The sequence below is a fragment of the Oncorhynchus kisutch genome, linkage group LG17, assembly GCF_002021735.2.
Source record: "Oncorhynchus kisutch isolate 150728-3 linkage group LG17, Okis_V2, whole genome shotgun sequence".
In the NCBI taxonomy this organism is placed as follows: Eukaryota; Metazoa; Chordata; class Actinopteri; order Salmoniformes; family Salmonidae; genus Oncorhynchus; species Oncorhynchus kisutch.
The window spans coordinates 70,110,304-70,129,278 of NC_034190.2; the positions used below are offsets into that span (position 1 = coordinate 70,110,304).

The 18,975-nt window shown below is 42.2% G+C and overlaps 1 protein-coding gene across 1 annotated transcript in view; it reads left to right on the top strand.

Moving 5' to 3' along the window:
* LOC109907047 (plexin-A2-like) overlaps positions 1–18,975 on the top strand; it is a 414,465-nt gene that overhangs the window by 35,548 nt on the left and 359,942 nt on the right.

Here is an 18,975-nt window from a genome sequence, read left to right on the forward strand (position 1 = left end):
GTTAGATTCAAATACACTGCAGAAATTGTAGCCCAAATAAATTCTTCACAGAGTTCAAGTAATAGGCACATCTCAATATCAACTGTTCAGAGGAGAATGTGTGAATCAGGCCTTCATGGTCGAATTATGGAAAAGAAACCACTACTAAAGGACACCAATAAGAAGAAACTTGCTTGTGCCAAGAAACACGAGCAATGGACATTAGACCGGTGGAAATCTGTTAATTGGTATGAGTCCAAATCTGAGATTTTTGGTTCCAACCGCCGTGTCTTTGTGAGACGCAGAGTAGGTGAACGGATGATCTCCGCACGTGTGGTTCCCACCGTGAAGCATGGAGGAGGTGGTGTGATGGTGTGGGGGTGCTTTGCTGGTGACACTGTCTGTGATTTATTTAGAATTCAAGGCACACTTAACCAGCATGGCTACCACAGCATTCTGCAGCGCTATGACATCCCATCTGGTTTGCACTTAGTGGGACTATCATTTGCTTTTCAACAGGACAATGACCAATAACACACCTCCAGGCTCTATAAAGGCTATTTGACCAAGAAAGAAAGTGATTGTGCTGCATCAGATGACCTGGCCTCCACAATCACCCGACCTCAACCCAAATTAAATGGTTTGGGTTGAGTTGGACCGAAGAGTGAAAGAAAAGCAGCCAACAATTACTAAGCATATGTGGGAACTCCTTTTAAGACGGTTGGAAAAGAATTCCTCATGAATCTGCTTGAGATAATGCCAAGAGTGTGCAAAACTGTCATCAAGGCAAAGGGTGGCTACTTTAAAGAATCTAATCAAATTAATTTTGATTTGTTGAACACTTTTTTTTGGTTACTACATCCATATGTGTTGTTTCATAAATGTTGATGTCTTCACTATTATTCGACAATGTAGAAAATAGTAACAAGAAAAACCCTTGAATGAGTAGGTGTCCAAACTTTTAACTGGTACTGTATATGAGATCAACTTTATTCAGTCAGTTCGACACCTTTTATAAACGAGTCAAGCTTATTTTTCAATCAAAGCACAGTGAACAGCCTATGAGCCTACAACTCCGTGGCTGCATATGAAGGCTACTGGTCCAAACACAATTTTTACTGGCCCGGACATGGTGTATTTCTTGGGGTTTTGCTTTCTCTCTATAATTCAGCTATTGATAGGCTACATTCTATTATATGTATTAAACATCTGTGTAATATAATTTATCAATGCAAGTCATTACTCTATTCTTTAGAATTGCAGTATTAATTGCATTCATTTCCTAAAATATGTCATTTTGACATTTAATATGTCATTTTGACATTGTCCCTTTAAGACAAACTTCAAATGTGATATCGGCTACAGTAGGCTTTTTGTACAGTAGCTTTCTTTTAGCAGACTATCACCAGGAGCTACCATATTGCTACATATGTTCACTATTGAATGTTTACTTTTGGTAATCCATTTCCCTAAAATAAATAAGCTCAGCGAGTAGATTGATGGGCACTTATTGCATGTGCTGTGTGAAGGAATCAACTCATGCACAGAAGGTAGTCACTTAACCCTAATTGCTCCTGTAAGTCGTTCTGGATAAGAGCATCTGCTAAATGACTAAAATGTAAAAGTTGTGACTGGCGGGAGATTGAATGAACAGCCAATCATATTGTTCAAATACTAGTAGCATGACATTTATACGTGTACTCTTTAAATGGTTTTCAATGGTAGACTGCAACAGAGCTGGTGAATGTTGAACCGGAGTACAAAAATGTGCTGAAAAGTTAGTGGCCCTATTGGGACAGTGACTGACGAGTGTTACGCGGGGTGGAGCACGTGAACCCACTGAGGCTGTGGCAAGGAGAGAAGAGGCAGGGTATGCAGGTCCGGAGCGGAATCCAAGGAAGCAGTAGAGCGGGGTTCCAGGGCAGGGAAGCAGGACTGACGAGACGAGGGACAGGGACCAGAGTCAGAGCGGGCGGAACTGTAGTGGAGAGAAAAGCAGCGTCAGGCTAGGGAAAACCATCACCACAGGATAATAAGATCTATGCAGGAACAAACAGCTTGAAATGCAGACTGACTGAAAAGAGGCTATGATCTGGCAGTGTGGAAGTGGCAGAGCTGAGTATTTGTAGAGGTCTCAATTATGGAACAGGTTGCAGCTGGTGGGGGATCTGCTCTGACTCCAGCACACCTGTCTCCACTCACTCAATCAGATACACCCACATGGAGAGAGCACTGGGGGAGTGGCGGCAGGTTAGGGAGACATAGGATGAGAAGTAGAGGGCGTGGGATGGGCAGATGTAACAGAAGAGATCCACTGGCCGACACTTGTTTCTAATGTTGGACCCTGCACAGGAAAGAAAACAATACTCTTAAGTGGATTTCGACTCGTTGCCACATTATATGGGACGTGCAAATTCATGCTCTCCCTCTGTGTAAAGAAATGGGACTGCAGCCACAGCGCACATGACACACACACACCCAGGTACCGAGAGGCGGGACTGACAGCAGACTGTCAAACCAGCAATGTTTTCCCATCATCGCTCACTTTGTGAGGTGCCTGTCATCCTATCAATAGATCGCTAGAAGATGTACTGTATATTGTTAATTCTAGCGGGAGGGGGCTTGGTAGACTGTCTTCTGACTAGCGAATTGAAAAGTAAATAGTTAATTTAAATTGAAAAATTAGCCGGCTGAAAATGTGTCTAATTGACTGTTAGCTGAAAGTGTTAGTGGAAAACACTGCACACACACACACAAACTCTCCTGGGAACCCCTGGTCTTTTCACTGACCTGTGTCTGACTCTCTGGCTAGGCTGATGTGCTCTCCCTCTATTGGCAAGCGCATCTATAGCTGCTTTTCTCTGGTGTTACTCACCACTCAAGTGGGTTAGTATTTATTTGATGTTAGCTAGACCCAATCCACTGAGCCGATATGTCCAGTCTAGTCCACACAGGACAGGCAGGAGACACAGTGCCTTGCTAAGCCAAGTCAAGTCAGTGCCCCTCTGCCTGCCCCTGGCTCCTGCTGCCTTCTGCTGAAGTACACACCACGTTCCTTTAGGGATCTAGTCCTGCATGTCTCACATGGACCAAGTTATTTAGTACAAACTTATGTGTTAGCTCCTCCATTTCATTTCATTGGATTTCCTGCAGCAATAAAAAAAACTGATTTGATGACAGTTTTTCAGGAAGTAATTTATTACACGCAACTACAAATGTGTAATCTTCGAATTATAACGTCGTTGCTCAGGTGTCCAATTAAAAATCAGTTCTGCTTCGAATACATAATTTATATTTACAGATCAAAATCAATAGTGTATTTAACACTTTCAACAGTGCTTTCATGATTTAAATTGTAATTAACCTGGCTTTAAACAGTACTTTCATGATTTATATTGTAATTAACCTGGTTTTAAACAGTACTTTCATGATTTATATTGTAATTAACCTGGCTTTAAACAGTACTTTCATGATTTATATTGTAATTAACCTGGTTTTAAACAGTACTTTCATGATTTATATTGTAATTAACCTGGTTTTAAACAGTACTTTCATGATTTATATTGTAATTAACCTGGCTTTAAACAGTACTTTCATGATTTATATTGTAATTAACCTGGCTTTAAACAGTACTTTCATGATGTATATTGTAATTAACCTGGCTTTAAACAGTACTTTCATGATTTATATTGTAATTAACCTGGCTTTAAACAGTACTTTCATGATTTATATTGTAATTAACCTGGTTTTAAACAGTACTTTCATGATTTATATTGTAATTAACCTGGCTTTAAACAGTACTTTCATGATTTATATTGTAATTAACCTGGCTTTAAACAGTACTTTCATGATTTATATTGTAATTAACCTGGCTTTAAACAATGCTTTCATGATTTATAGTGTAATTAACCTGGCTTTAAACAGTACTTTCATGATTTATATTGTAATTAACCTGGTTTTAAACAGTACTTTCATGATTTATATTGTAATTAACCTGGCTTTAAACAATGCTTTCATGATTTATAGTGTAATTAACCTGGCTTTAAACAGTACTTTCATGATTTATATTGTAATTAACCTGGCTTTAAACAGTACTTTCATGATTTATATTGTAATTAACCTGGCTTTAAACAGTACTTTCATGATTTATATTGTAATTAACCTGGCTTTAAACAGTACTTTCATGATTTATATTGTAATTAACCTGGCTTTAAACAGTACTTTCATGATTTATATTGTAATTAACCTGGTTTTAAACAGTACTTTCATGATTTATATTGTAATTAACCTGGCTTTAAACAGTACTTTCATGATTTATATTGTAATTAACCTGGCTTTAAACAGTACTTTCATGATTTATATTGTAATTAACCTGGCTTTAAACAATGCTTTCATGATTTATAGTGTAATTAACCTGGCTTTAAACAGTACTTTCATGATTTATATTGTAATTAACCTGGTTTTAAACAGTACTTTCATGATTTATATTGTAATTAACCTGGCTTTAAACAATGCTTTCATGATTTATAGTGTAATTAACCTGGCTTTAAACAGTACTTTCATGATTTATATTGTAATTAACCTGGCTTTAAACAGTACTTTCATGATTTATATTGTAATTAACCTGGCTTTAAACAGTACTTTCATGATTTATATTGTAATTAACCTGGCTTTAAACAGTACTTTCATGATTTATATTGTAATTAACCTGGCTTTAAACGGTACTTTCATGATTTATATTGTAATTAACCTGGCTTTAAACAGTACTTTCATGATTTATATTGTAATTAACCTGGCTTTAAACAGTACTTTCATGATTTATAGTGTAATTAACCTGGCTTTAAACAGTACTTTCATGATTTATATTGTAATTAACCTGGCTTTAAACAGTACTTTCATGATTTATATTGTAATTAACCTGGCTTTAAACAGTACTTTCATGATTTATATTGTAATTAACCTGGCTTTAAACAGTACTTTCATGATTTATAGTGTAATTAACCTGGCTTTAAACAGTACTTTCATGATTTATATTGTAATTAACCTGGCTTTAAACAGTACTTTCATGATTTATAGTGTAATTAACCTGGCTTTAAACAGTACTTTCATGATTTATATTGTAATTAACCTGGCTTTAAACAGTACTTTCATGATTTATATTGTAATTAACCTGGCTTTAAACAGTACTTTCATGATTTATATTGTAATTAACCTGGCTTTAAACAGTACTTTCATGATTTATAGTGTAATTAACCTGGCTTTAAACAGTACTTTCATGATTTATATTGTAATTAACCTGGCTTTAAACAGTACTTTCATGATTTATATTGTAATTAACCTGGCTTTAAACAGTACTTTCATGATTTATATTGTAATTAACCTGGTTTTCTAAACTACAGAGGAAGAGAAATGGAAGATATACCATCAAATATGTATAATATGTCATCATGGACAGTGTGGAATTCCCTGAACTACTTCATCCAATAGAGTTGGCCAGCTTGAGTTTCCTCTGCTTCGTTCAGCCATTCATTCCTATGGGGGAAATTAAGGGGTTTTGGGGTAAACGTTGAAAATAAGGTCTGAGGTTAACACAGGCTAAGGAGATCTTATACGTTTCGTTCTGTGAGATAATATCCGTCAGTTGAAATGACCTTTATGAATTATGAAGGACGTGCTTTATGTGACTGTTTTGATTAGCTAAATGCTTCAAAATTCACAAGATGTGACGTAAACTGATGAAGATAATTATCTCATAGAATACAACGTATAAGATCTCCTAAGCCCGTGTTACCACAGACCTTATTTTCAACGCTTATCCCAAAACCCCCCTAAAACTCCATTCAGTTCCCCGTAGGCTTCGTACAACAAACCATGGCGGAATTACAAGCTGACCAGACCGGACACGTCGCGTGCACGAGCGTCGCAAAATAAATGTAGAAATCCATGTTATTCAATTATTGCACCCACACTGCTCGCGTGCGCCAACGAGCGTCTGCATTGCCAAGGGCTAAAATAGAAGTCATTCCAATTTCTGACGCGTATCGCGGTGCAAGTCTTGCCTTTCCCATCTCCTCATTGGTTTATAGAAGCAGGTACCCACGTGCCATCTCCTCATTGGTTATACCCACGTAGGTGATTGAAAGACGAAATGTTTTGCCGGTTGTTGTAGTGAAAGTTTAGATGCCAATCACCATATAAGTTCAAAGATGAAAAAGCCTGTACGGAGGAGAGATGACTAGAAATGATTCAGTTGTCAGTTTTATGTTTGTATTCATTATCGGAGTAGAAGACCTTGTGCATTTCAGGTAAAATAACATCTCAATGTTTATATCCCAGGACAAATTAGCTAGCAACAGCAAGCTAGCTAAATAGAACAAATTAGATAGCACGTGCAAGCTAACTAGCTAAATTGCCATACATGTTTAATGCTTTTCGACCTGTCCCCAAATTAATGTCATTGGTTCAGAGTTTATTTTGATATTTTAACCTGCGTGTCGTGATTGCGTATGGTGTAGGGGGAACAAAATAAATGTATGCGCGATGGCGCACGCGTGCAGCCGGTTTGGCTTCCGTCTTAGTGCCTACAAAATGACACCATTACTATTGCTCAATTTACAATAACACTTACACTACCTTTAATGATGTCCAGTAAGTTGAAACACATAGAATAACATATCCCAGACATTTTACCTTTCATACTGCTGATACTACGTCATCTTTCCCCTTGCTTTCATTAGACCTGATTTTCAAAGCACAGGGATTATACAGCATAGGAGACATGCTGCAGGAATGGTTAAGAGTTTCCCGTTGATAAAACTTGTATGCTGTCAGTCAAACAGCTTTAAGTAATTCCTATCTCCCCAGTTGAGGAGCTCTATCTGATCCAGTTGCCCCCGGTGACACGCAGCCTGTTGGTTTTCCTCTTCTGTTGAGGATTCCTCCTCTCCTGTCCCCTCTTGTCCCCTCCTCCTCCTTCTCCTCTCCCTTCCTCCTCCTCTCCTCCTTTTTCTACATCTCCTCTTGTCTTTACAATTCAGAAGTATGGAAATCAGCCTAGCTAATAGAAACCTGCTCAGCGCCTGAGAGAGGCTTACAGACAGCTCTGATTAGAAAACACCAGTGATATGTCTGTCAGTCTGAGGAAATCCCATCTCGCTATTGATGCTCCAAATGAAAATGACTGGTACAAGGGGGTTGTTGGTTGTGTCATTGCGGGGAGAGTGTCTGTTTGTATTGTGTGTGTGTGTTTTGAGGAGGTGGTGCAGTGGGTGGGGGAACAAAAGACATTAGAATAACAATGATATTGTAAGCTCTCTCCAAGGATGTCGTAGTAGGTTTGAGGCATAATGCCACTGAGCACTTATCCAAACAAAGCTCAAATGCAGCGTCAAACAGGGAGGATGGCAGGCAGGGTGGCAGACAGGGTGGCAGACAGGGTGGCAGGCAGGGTGGCAGGCTGGGTGGCAGGCAGGCTGGGTGGCAGGCAGCGTGGCAGGCAGGATGGCGGGCAGGGTGGCGGGCAGGGTGGCAGGCAGGGTGGCAGGCTGGGTGGCAGGCAGGGTGGCAGGCAGGGTGGAAGGCTGGGTGGCAGGCTGGGTGGCAGACAGGGTGGCAGGCAGGGTGGCAGGCAGGGTGGCAGGCTGGGTGGCAGACAGGGTGGCAGGCAGGGTGGCAGGCAGGGTGGCAGGGTGCCTCATTGAGTCTCAACAGGTTGGGGAAGATTAGATGCACACGGCCTTGTTTGCATTCAAGGAAAAGCTTGTATGTATGCTGACTCCTGCTAATTCTTCTATCGCGTTTTTTCCTTGGCAAAGATGAAAACACGAAGCAGACCTGCTGTATTTAAAATATTGCGTGCTAGATCTGGGAAAATACATAAATGTGACTTTGGATCACAACATAATGATTGATGTTTGTTTTCAACATCAGGGCTGTTTTCCTAAAGAAGTTAAATCCGCTTCATGTTTTGTTTCCTTGCCACGATATAAACAAGTATCACAATACTGGTATCATCTGGCCCTAGTTGACAAGGACATGCCTTTTTCTGTGCAAGACGTCAAAGTGTGACTTTGATATGCTTCAGTTTGAGTAGTAATATCTATGTAATAACGCCACCGAAGCTGATGTTAGCTCAGTGACTGGCTTCAGGAGACCCAGACAGTGGAGGTAGAGACTTCCTCAGCCCTAGGGCACTACAGTAGGCTTAAGGCCACTAGGCCATGGGCTAGGCACTAGAGCAGTGATGTGGGTCACTAGTAAAGAAACACTGAATGTAGAGTGTCCTCTTTGACTAAGTGCCCTTAGAGTGGCCCAGAGTGTATGTGTCATCATGGACGAGTGTAGTCATTTACTATGCTAAGCTCCTAGTCCTGTTTAGTCATAGCTTAGACTAGGGGTGTCAAACATATGGCTCGCGGGTGGGATTCGGTCCTTGAGGGTGTCCAATCCGGCCCATGGGGGTTTGGGCGGAGGGTTTGACACATACTTAATATGCTTTACAATGACTACAACCAAATGGAAACGGTGTAGAAAGGATAATGGATCTACATTCATGCAGTTTCTTGACTGTCCAGCTCACAAATAATCACTGAAATGAAAGCTTGACAGTCAGGGAGCATTGAAAATAAAGAAAATTATGAATAGAATACTATTTTTAGCAAATTTTGATGGCAAGGAAATATAACACATTTTCAGTCGCGGCCCTCCGGACCTCGTTGAAGAACTAATGTGGCCCCCGGGGTAAAAGGATTTTGACACCCCTGGCTTAGAGCATAGTAGTGGTCATGTCTAATGATAAAAAAACGACAGCAGCACTCAGTGAAATTGCTGTGTCTGTCTGGAGATTACAGTGGCCTCGTCTATGTTGTGCTTGTTGTAACAGTTTAATAGCTGCTTACTTACACTACATAGTTCTTGCATGACCAACATATCGCCTTTGCATATTTCAGTTGACAGCTACATAGGTTAATGAATAGGTAAAGCTTGGCGATATGGAATCCATATCACAATAAATTGACTGAATTATCACGATAAATTGAACGATAAGTTTAAAACATTAACGTGCACATCAGTTACTTTTTTATATTACCGTTAAAACTGCTACTACTTTGAATATTGTGCCTACCATTGTCCTCTTAACAGTGGCCCACATTAGCACTAATATCATTTAATTCCTCTAGTAAAGTTATCGATCTCAGTAAAATGTCCTCAATAAATGGTTGGTTCGGGCCGTATCGATAATTTTCGGTTTAGGAATAGTCCTAGCTGTTAAGTAAAGGAAATATCCACCCTAATTTCTCCATAACAACAGTAGCGCAGGGAAGGAAACATAGGCCCTGTAGTCAGTGAGTGTTATCCCTCCTTTCTTCCTCTCTTCCACTCCGTACTGACTGTGACATTTCCCTGTGGTGGGCTGGATCATACAGCTGGATGGATGTGATGTAATGGCTTTAGTGTTATTGGAAACAGACAGAGGATTGGCACAGAGACAGTCCCCACCACTGCACACTGGTTGCATCCAAAACGGCACACTATTGCCCACTGTATGTGGTGCACTGCTTTTAACCAGGACCGATAGGGCTCTGATCAAAATGGCTGCACTATATAGGGAATAGGGTACCATTTCAGTCAGTGCTCCTATAATGAGATAAAGGAACTTCTAAATGTAACTAGTCCAACTCCTGGAGACGAGACGCAGCAGCAGAAACCCTCTCATTATCTCCAGCAGGATGTCAGCTGAAATAAAGACTAATGGACTAACCTTTCCCGCTAAACACTTTTTTATAGTCTTCTCCTCCTATACAGAAAGACATCCCTTCAGGGGAGATTAAAACGTTCTATTTTTAATAGCAACATGCAAATGGCCGCTATCACTGCTGCTGACGGTTCACTTTCTTCAACCCAATCAGAAAGGTTTTGCTCCAGGCACTTTTCTTTTTATTCTTAATTATGTTTTCAAGTTATTTGTTGTTTGTTTATTTTTTCCCCAAGTTGGTCTCCTGTAGATTGTAGCGTCTCACTTTTATTTAACTGTTTAAATGTCATGGTTTACATGAATCATTCAGGGAATAACTGAATTAATCTGAGCCGTGGAATTGCGATATGTCATTTCTTTCCCACAACAATTATCGGGTTTAACAGCGTAACCGTGTTTTGGTTTATGTTCTTTATCTCCTGGAATACAATGTCTGTAAATATGAATTTAGGAGATCAAACACAATTTGGCTGCATTGTTAAGGAGCTTAGTGTGGGGGGGAGTCAAGAGACACAAAGGGGAGGGAGGGAGAGAGAAACGACTGCTCTCTTCCAGCAGGTTGACTGGATTCTGAGCTGTAGACCAGCTTACTGAAAGCATTTCACCACTTTCTCTAGAGCATGTGGCCAGGCTACAGCACTGTCCATTGTCCACACAGCAGTCAAGTACCATTTTGTTGGTCTGTTTTGTCATTGTCCTTTAGCTTGTCCTCTCCTCCCCTCATTTTCCACTTTGCAAAACCCCTTCACTTCTACAGATTAGCCTAGCTGCCACAATGCAGCTCTCTGTCTCCCTCAAATCAAATCAAATGTTATTGGTTGCATTCACATATTAGCAGATGTTATTGCAGGTGTAGAGAAATGCTTATGTTCCTAGCTCCAACAGTGCAGTAATATCTAACAATACACCCAATCTAAAAAGTAAAAGAATGGAATTAAGAAATATATAAATATTAGGATGAGCAATGTTGGTACCGACAGAGAGGGTTGCTTCGCTTCTAGATCTTAGGAAACTTTGCAGTATTTTATTTTTTTATGTATTCTTTCTTACATTGTTAGCCCAGAATTTTTTGTGTGGTATTACATACAGCCGGGAAGAACTATTGGATATCAGAGCGGTGGTAACTCACCAGCACTACCAGGAATATGACTTTCCTGAAGCGGATCCTTTGTTTGCACCCCCAGGGCAATTGAACTGGTTCCAGAGGCCGACCCAGAACAACGCCGGCAGAGGAGAGGTACTCGGAGTGGGCTTCTTCTCCAACTTAGGAGGCGCACACACCACCCACCGCTTCCTAGTATATTACTCGCTAATGTTCCGTCTCTGGATAATAAAGTTGACGAGCTCAGGGCGGGGGTTTCTTTCCAGAGGGCATCAGGGATTGTAACATACTCTGTTTCATGGAAACATGGCTTTCTCGGGATATACGGTCTGAGTCGGTCCAGCCAGTTGAATTCTCAGTTCATTGTGCAGATAGGAATAAATATCTCTCCGGAAAGAAGGCCGGGGGTGTATGTTTCATGATTAACGATTCATGGTGTAATTGTGATAACGTACAGGAGCTTAAGTATTTCTGTTCACCCGACCTAGAGTACCTCACAATCAAATGCCGACCGTATTATCTCCCAAGATCATTTTCTTTGGTTATAATCACGGCCGTGTATATCCCCCCCTCAAGCCGATACCACACGGGAAAAAGCTGTCAAAGTTCTATCAACACATTGACTGTAGTATTTGCGCTGCTAAAACACTCGACCACCGTTACTCCAACTTCCGGCGAGTTAAGTTCTTCCACACCAATCTTGACAAACCATTTCTGTATGGACCTCGGGAGACATTTAATTGTGAGGTATTCTAGGTCTGGTTAACAAAAGGACTTGAGTTCCTGTGCCACAATCACACCATGAGTAGTGAATTTATTCATCTTGAAACATACAACTCCTTTCTTTTTCCCGGAGAGTTCTTTATTCCTGTCTGCGCGATGTACTGAGAACCCAGGTGGCTGTATGGACGGGGACAGTATATCCAGGGAGATCCAAGATTTTTTATTTTTTTATTTTTTTATTTCACCTTTATTTAACCAGGTAGGCTAGTTGAGAACAAGTTCTCATTTGCAACTGCGACCTGGCCAAGATAAAGCATAGCAGTGTGAGCATACAACAAAGAGTTACACATGGAGTAAACAATTAACAAGTCAATAACACAGTAGAAAACAAAGGGGGGGGTCTATATACAATGTGTGCAAAAGGCATGAGGAGGTAGGCAAATAATTACAATTTTGCAGATTAACACTGGAGTGATAAAAGATCAGATGGTCATGTACAGGTAGAGATATTGGTGTGCAGAAGAGCAGAAAAGTAAATAAATAAAAACAGTATGGGGATGAGGTAGGTGAAAAGGGTGGGCTATTTACCAATAGACTATGTACAGCTGCAGCGATCGGTTAGCTGCTCAGATAGCTGATGTTTGAAGTTGGTGAGGGAGATAAAAGTCTCCAACTTCAGCGATTTTTGCAATTCGTTCCAGTCACAGGCAGCAGAGTACTGGAACGAAAGGCGGCCAAATGAGGTGTTGGCTTTAGGGATGATCAGTGAGATACACCTGCTGGAGCGCGTGCTACGGATGGGTGTTGCCATCGTGACCAGTGAGCTGAGATAAGGCGGAGCTTTACCTAGCATAGACTTGTAGATGACCTGGAGCCAGTGGGTCTGGCGACGAATATGTAGCGAGGGCCAGCCGACTAGAGCATACAAGTCGCAGTGGTGGGTGGTATAAGGTGCTTTAGTGACAAAACGGATGGCACTGTGATAGACTGCATCCAGTTTGCTGAGTAGAGTGTTGGAAGCCATTTTGTAGATGACATCGCCGAAGTCGAGGATCGGTAGGATAGTCAGTTTTACTAGGGTAAGCTTGGCGGCTTGAGTGAAGGAGGCTTTGTTGCGGAATAGAAAGCCGACTCTTGATTTGATTTTCGATTGGAGATGTTTGATATGAGTCTGGAAGGAGAGTTTGCAGTCTAGCCAGACACCTAGGTACTTATAGACGTCCACATATTCTAGGTCGGAACCATCCAGGGTGGTGATGCTAGTCGGGCATGCAGGTGCAGGCAGCGACCGGTTGAAAAGCATGCATTTGGTTTTACTAGCGTTTAAGAGCAGTTGGAGGCCACGGAAGGAGTGTTGTATGGCATTGAAGCTTGTTTGGAGGTTAGATAGCACAGTGTCCAAAGACGGGCCGAAAGTATATAGAATGGTGTCGTCTGCGTAGAGGTGGATCAGGGAATCGCCCGCAGCAAGAGCAACATCATTGATATACACAGAGAAAAGAGTCGGCCCGAGAATTGAACCCTGTGGCACCCCCATAGAGACTGCCAGAGGACCGGACAGCATGCCCTCCGATTTGACACACTGAACTCTGTCTGCAAAGTAATTGGTGAACCAGGCAAGGCAGTCATCCGAAAAACCGAGGCTACTGAGTCTGCCGATAAGAATATGGTGATTGACAGAGTCGAAAGCCTTGGCAAGGTCGATGAAGACGGCTGCACAGTACTGTCTTTTATCGATGGCGGTTATGATGTCGTTTAGTACCTTGAGTGTGGCTGAGGTGCACCCATGACCGGCTCGGAAACCAGATTGCACAGCGGAGAAGGTACGGTGGGATTCGAGATGGTCAGTGACCTGTTTGTTGACTTGGCTTTTGAAGACCTTAGATAGGCAGGGCAGGATGGATATAGGTCTGTAGCAGTTTGGGTCCAGGGTGTCTCCCCCTTTGAAGAGGGGGATGACTGCGGCAGCTTTCCAATCCTTGGGGATCTCAGACGAGATGAAAGAGAGGTTGAACAGGCTGGTAATAGGGGTTGCGACAATGGTGGCAGATAGTTTCAGAAATAGAGGGTCCAGATTGTCAAGCCCAGCTGATTTGTACGGGTCCAGGTTTTGCAGCTCTTTCAGAACATCTGCTATCTGGATTTGGGTAAAGGAGAACCTGGAGAGGCTTGGGCGAGGAGCTGCGGGGGGGGCGGAGCTGTTGGCCGAGGTTGAAGTAGCCAGGCGGAAGGCATGGCCAGCCGTTGAGTGAAACAGAGTGAAACAGAGTACGTTACAATCCCTGATGTCTCTCTGGAAGGAGATCCTCGCCCTCATCTCGACTTGATTATTGGAACAGTCTCTGGGATAAGTGGAATTGATTGGGGGTTACGAACAAAGGGTTAAATTCAGGAAAGTCATATTTACCACCACTCTAATATCTAAAAGTTATTTCCCGGCTGTATGTAATAGTGGAAAGGACTTTCTGTGCTAATAATGTTAGAAATAAAAAAAACACTGCAAAGTTGCTTAGGAGCCATGAACAGTCTATAGGTACCATCTTGCTATTCCCTGTGTCCGCTGCTGGCCTGGCACTCCCCCTGAAGCTCAGCCAGTGGCCACTGACCGGGGAAATCTCCAGCGCTCAGGCACATGGACCAGGCAGGGGCACACAGGCAGGGGACCCTATTCCCTATATAGTCCACTACTTTAGGCCAGGGACATCTCTGGCCAAAAAGTAATGCGCTATAGACAGAGCTGATTGCAGTAAGCCAGCAGGTCCCATTGGGTTAGCAAGGCAATCAGAGGCAGCAGCGTGGGTGAGTTCAGCATGCCAACGTGTGGTTCAGTCTGTGTCACAGCCCCACTGTTTCATTATGAATGGGAAACTTTAGATGAACACAGGGTTTATTTCCAAACCATGATCACATCTTCTAATGCACAATGGAATGCTTGTCTTCCTGTTTTCCTGCTGAACTTCTTACTCAGTTGTTAATATTGCTTCACTCACATGCCTGGCCTAGGCTTTGTCTGCCTAGAGACTAGTTTACTCAAAGTCTACTGATCTCTGTACTGTACCTCTTTGACTTGTACTTACTTATAGGCCAGCTGTATGTCAAAGCACCCCTCCAGTCAGTGGAAGAGCTGTGCCTACATACAGACTAGTAATGAGAGCTGGTTGATTACATTTACATTTTAGTCATTTAGGAGACACTCTTATCCAGAGCAACTTACAGGGGCAATTAGGGTTAAGTGCCTTGCTCAAGTGCACATCGACATATTTTCCACCTATTCGGCTCAGGAATCCAAACCAGCAACTTTTCGGTAATTGGCCCAACGCTCTTAAACGCTAGGATGGCTTCCGCCCTAAATGATTCAAATGCATGATTAATAAACACAGGACAGATTGATTCATGCAGTTAGAGGTCAATACATTGTGTGCTGAGCAGTTAAATGCTTTTTGTAAGCATGTCTGTGGTATGAGCTAATTCCCACAGTAGCTGACATTTGCCTGTTCGCCAGTACATCTTTCTGCATCGTTACAACTTACACAGTTGTAATGTGTCAACAAATCAAAGCGAACACACAAACAAGGCTTGTTTAGAAGACAGATGGTTGAGTGTGGAGATAGTGGAGATAGCGGAGATAGTGGCGTGGAGTGTGGCGATAGTGGCGTTGTTTAGCTAGTAGTCTCCGGTGGCAGACAAATTGAGTCACTGGCCAGCGTGCAGCCGGCACGCAACATTTGGGTCTGGAGATACAGATGCGGGATCTTCATTTTCTACAGCAGGAAAAGAATCCTGAAGCAACAGGAAATGTGAATTATTATGTGGGTTATAGTTAATGGATATGTGTGTTGGTGTTGATACATTTTTTGTAAGGTATAATCAAGTTGGACATTTCTAAGTGGAAATTACACTACACGTTTAAAATGTCCTGCATTGCAGGAACGTTATCCTGCAACAAGGTGATCAAATTAAGATCCTACATCTGTCAGGCCTATGTTGCTGGGGCAGTGAACTAAGGGCTGGTATTGTATGTATAAAAAAAAGGCATTTATACAATGCTGGTATGGTCCTCCCTTCATTGTAGCTCATTTTCATAAACAAATCAAGCCTGGGCAAGAATGGCTGTATTGCAGCCTTCCACCTCACACAAATGCTACCACAGACTCAGTCAGGCGTATCACCCAAGATGCAAAGTTATAAGGTGACTGGGTTGTGATTCGTCGCCGATAAATCTGACTCCTAGTGAGCAGGAGAAAACAGAATGTGGCTTCAAACAAGAAAGCGACTAACAAGCGATTGCAATCCTACTATTTAAATCCCCTGCTTACCGGCACAATCAGTCCCTCCCTGTGAAGAGCAGCAGAAGGAAACAACATCAACAAAGTTTCTCATCCTATAGCTTTATTAACAACTAACCTTTGAGAAGTCATTTATGTACATCATTCATTTAGTCACTTCTTCTTCTTCAGTCCACCTGCCACCAGCTCACCCGCCACAACATGAAAGAGAAGAATGAAACACATACAATATCTTCCCATGGCCTTGGGGGAAGAAATAAAGAAAAACCCTTGAATGAGTAGGTGTGTCCAAACGTTTGACTGGCACTGTATAGGTAAGCAATAAGGCCCGAGGAGGTGTGGTATATGGCCAATATACCATGGCTAAGGGCTGTTCTTAACCACGACGCAACGTGGAGTGCCTGGACACAGCCCTTAGCTGTGGTATATTGACCATATATTACAAACCCCTAAGGAGCCATATTGCTATTATAAACTGTTTACCAACATAATTCGTTTTGTCATACCCGTGGTATACGGTCTAATAAACCATGGCTTTCAGCCAATCAGATTTCATGGCTCAAACCACCCAGTTTATAAATATATACAATACCGTTCAAAAGTTTGGGGTCACTTAAAAATGTTCTTGTTTTCGAAAGAATATAAAATTATTTTGTCCATTCAAATAGCATCAAATTGATCAGAAATACAGTGTAGACATTGTTAATGTTGTAAATGACTATTGTAGCTGGAAACTGGCAGCTCCTCAACTGGCAGCTTCATTATAATAGTACCCACAAAACAATCAGCCGTTTCCAGCAACAATAGTCATTTACAACGTTAACATTGTCTACTGTTTTTCTGATCAATTTGATGATGAATTTGAAAAAATTGTTTTTCTTTCGAAAACAAGGACATTTCTAAGTGACACCAAACGTTTGAACAGTAGTGTATATACCACAGGGGAGGTGGAGGGGGTTAGGGAGATGGAGGGGTGTTAAAGGAGGTGGGCGTGCGGGTGCTGCCTGCCTGTGTTCTAAAGCCCTAAAGGCCAACAGGGTATGGGGCTTGAGGAGGAAAGACCTGCTGCAGGAACCTGATTACACCTCCAGAGGGATTTATACTCTGGGCTGCATCACAAATGGCACTTTATTCCCTCTATAGCGTACTGCATTTGACAGTCAAAAGTAGTGCACTGTAAGGAACACATTTACATTTGGCATTCACATCTGCTCTACCCTACTCTGTTCTACTCTGATCTATTCTACTCTGCTCTGCTCTATTCTACTCTGCTCTGTTCTACTCTAATTTGCTTTGTTCTACTATGCTCTGCTCTACTTTGTTCTGCTCTGTTCTATCCTGGTCTACTCTGCTCTGTTCTGCTCTACTCTGCTCTATTCTACTCTGATCTGTTCATCTCTGTTCTATACTCTGCTCTGTTCTACTCTGCTCTGCTCTACTCTGCTATGTTCTAATCTGCTCTACTCTACTCTGTTATACTCTGCTCGGTTCTGCTTTGTTCTACTATGCTCTGTTCTACTCTGCTCTACTCTACTCTGCTTTGCTCTACTCTCTACTGTGATCTGCTTGGTTCTATTCTGCTCTGCTCTACTCTATTTTCCTCGGCTCTGCTCTGTTCTACTCTACTCTGTTCTACTCTGCTTTGTTCTACTATGCTCTGTTCTACTCTATTCTGCTTACTCTACTCTGTTCTAATCTGCTCTGTTCTACTCTGCTCAGCTCTGTTCGACTCTACTCTACTATGTTCTACTCTACTATGCTTTGTTCTACTATGCTCTGTTCTACTCTCCTCTACTCTCTACTCTGCTTTGCTCTACTCTCTAGTCTGATCTGCTCTACTCTACTCTGTTATACTCTGCTCTGTTCTGCTTTGTTCTACTATGCTCTGTTCTACTCTGCTCTACTCTACTCTGCTTTGCTCTACTCTCTACTGTGATCTGCTTGGTTCTATTCTGCTCTGCTCTACTCTATTTTCCTCGGCTCTGCTCTGTTCTACTCTACTCTGTTCTACTCTGCTTTGTTCTACTATGCTCTGTTCTACTCTATTCTGCTTACTCTACTCTGTTCTAATCTGCTCTGTTCTACTCTGCTCAGCTCTGTTCGACTCTACTCTACTATGTTCTACTCTACTATGCTTTGTTCTACTATGCTCTGTTCTACTCTCCTCTACTCTCTACTCTGCTTTGCTCTACTCTCTAGTCTGATCTGCTCTGTTCTACTCTGGTCTACTCTGCTCTGTTCTGCTCTGTTCTACTCTGCTCTACTCTGCTCTGCTTTGCTCTACTCTACTCTGATCTGCTCGTTTCTACTCTGCTCTACTCTACTCTGTTTTGCTCTGCTCTACTCTACTCTGCTTTGCTCTACTCTCTACTGTGATCTGCTTGGTTCTATTCTGCTCTGCTCTACTCTGTTTTCCTCGGCCCTGCTCTGTTCTACTTTACTCTGTTCTACTCTGCTCTACTCTGTTCTACTCTGCTTTGTTCTACTCTGCTTTGTTCTACTATGCTCTACTCTGATCTGCTCGGTTCTATTCTGCTTTACTCTACTCTGTTCTAATCTGCTCTGTTCTACTCTGCTCAGCTCTGCTCTACTATGCTTTGTTCTACTATGCTCTGTTCTACTCTCCTCTACTGTCTACTCTGCTTTGCTCTACTCTCTAGTCTGATCTGCTCTGTTCTACTCTGCTCTGTTCTGCTCTGTTCTACTTTGCTCTGTTCTACTCTACCTTGCTCTACTCTGCTATGTTCTACTCTGCTCTACTCTGCTCTGCTTTGCTCTACTCTACTCTGATCTGCTGATTCTACTCTGCTCTACTCTACTCTGTTTTGCTCGGCTCTACTCTGCTCTGCGTTACTCTGCTCTCTACTCTGCTCTGTTCTACTATGTTCTGCTCTACTCTGCTCTACTCTGCTCTCGACTCTTCTCTGTTCTATTCTGCTCTCTCTGCTCTACTCTTCTCTGTTCTACTCTACTCTGCTCTCTCTGCTCCACTCTACCCTGCTCTACTCTACTCTGCTCTCTCTGCTCTACTCTGCTCTACTCTACCCTGCTCTACCCTCTACTCTGAACTCTGAACTTTCTCTCTGCTCTGCTCGGCACCTCCATAGGACGATGCACACACTCAAACAAAG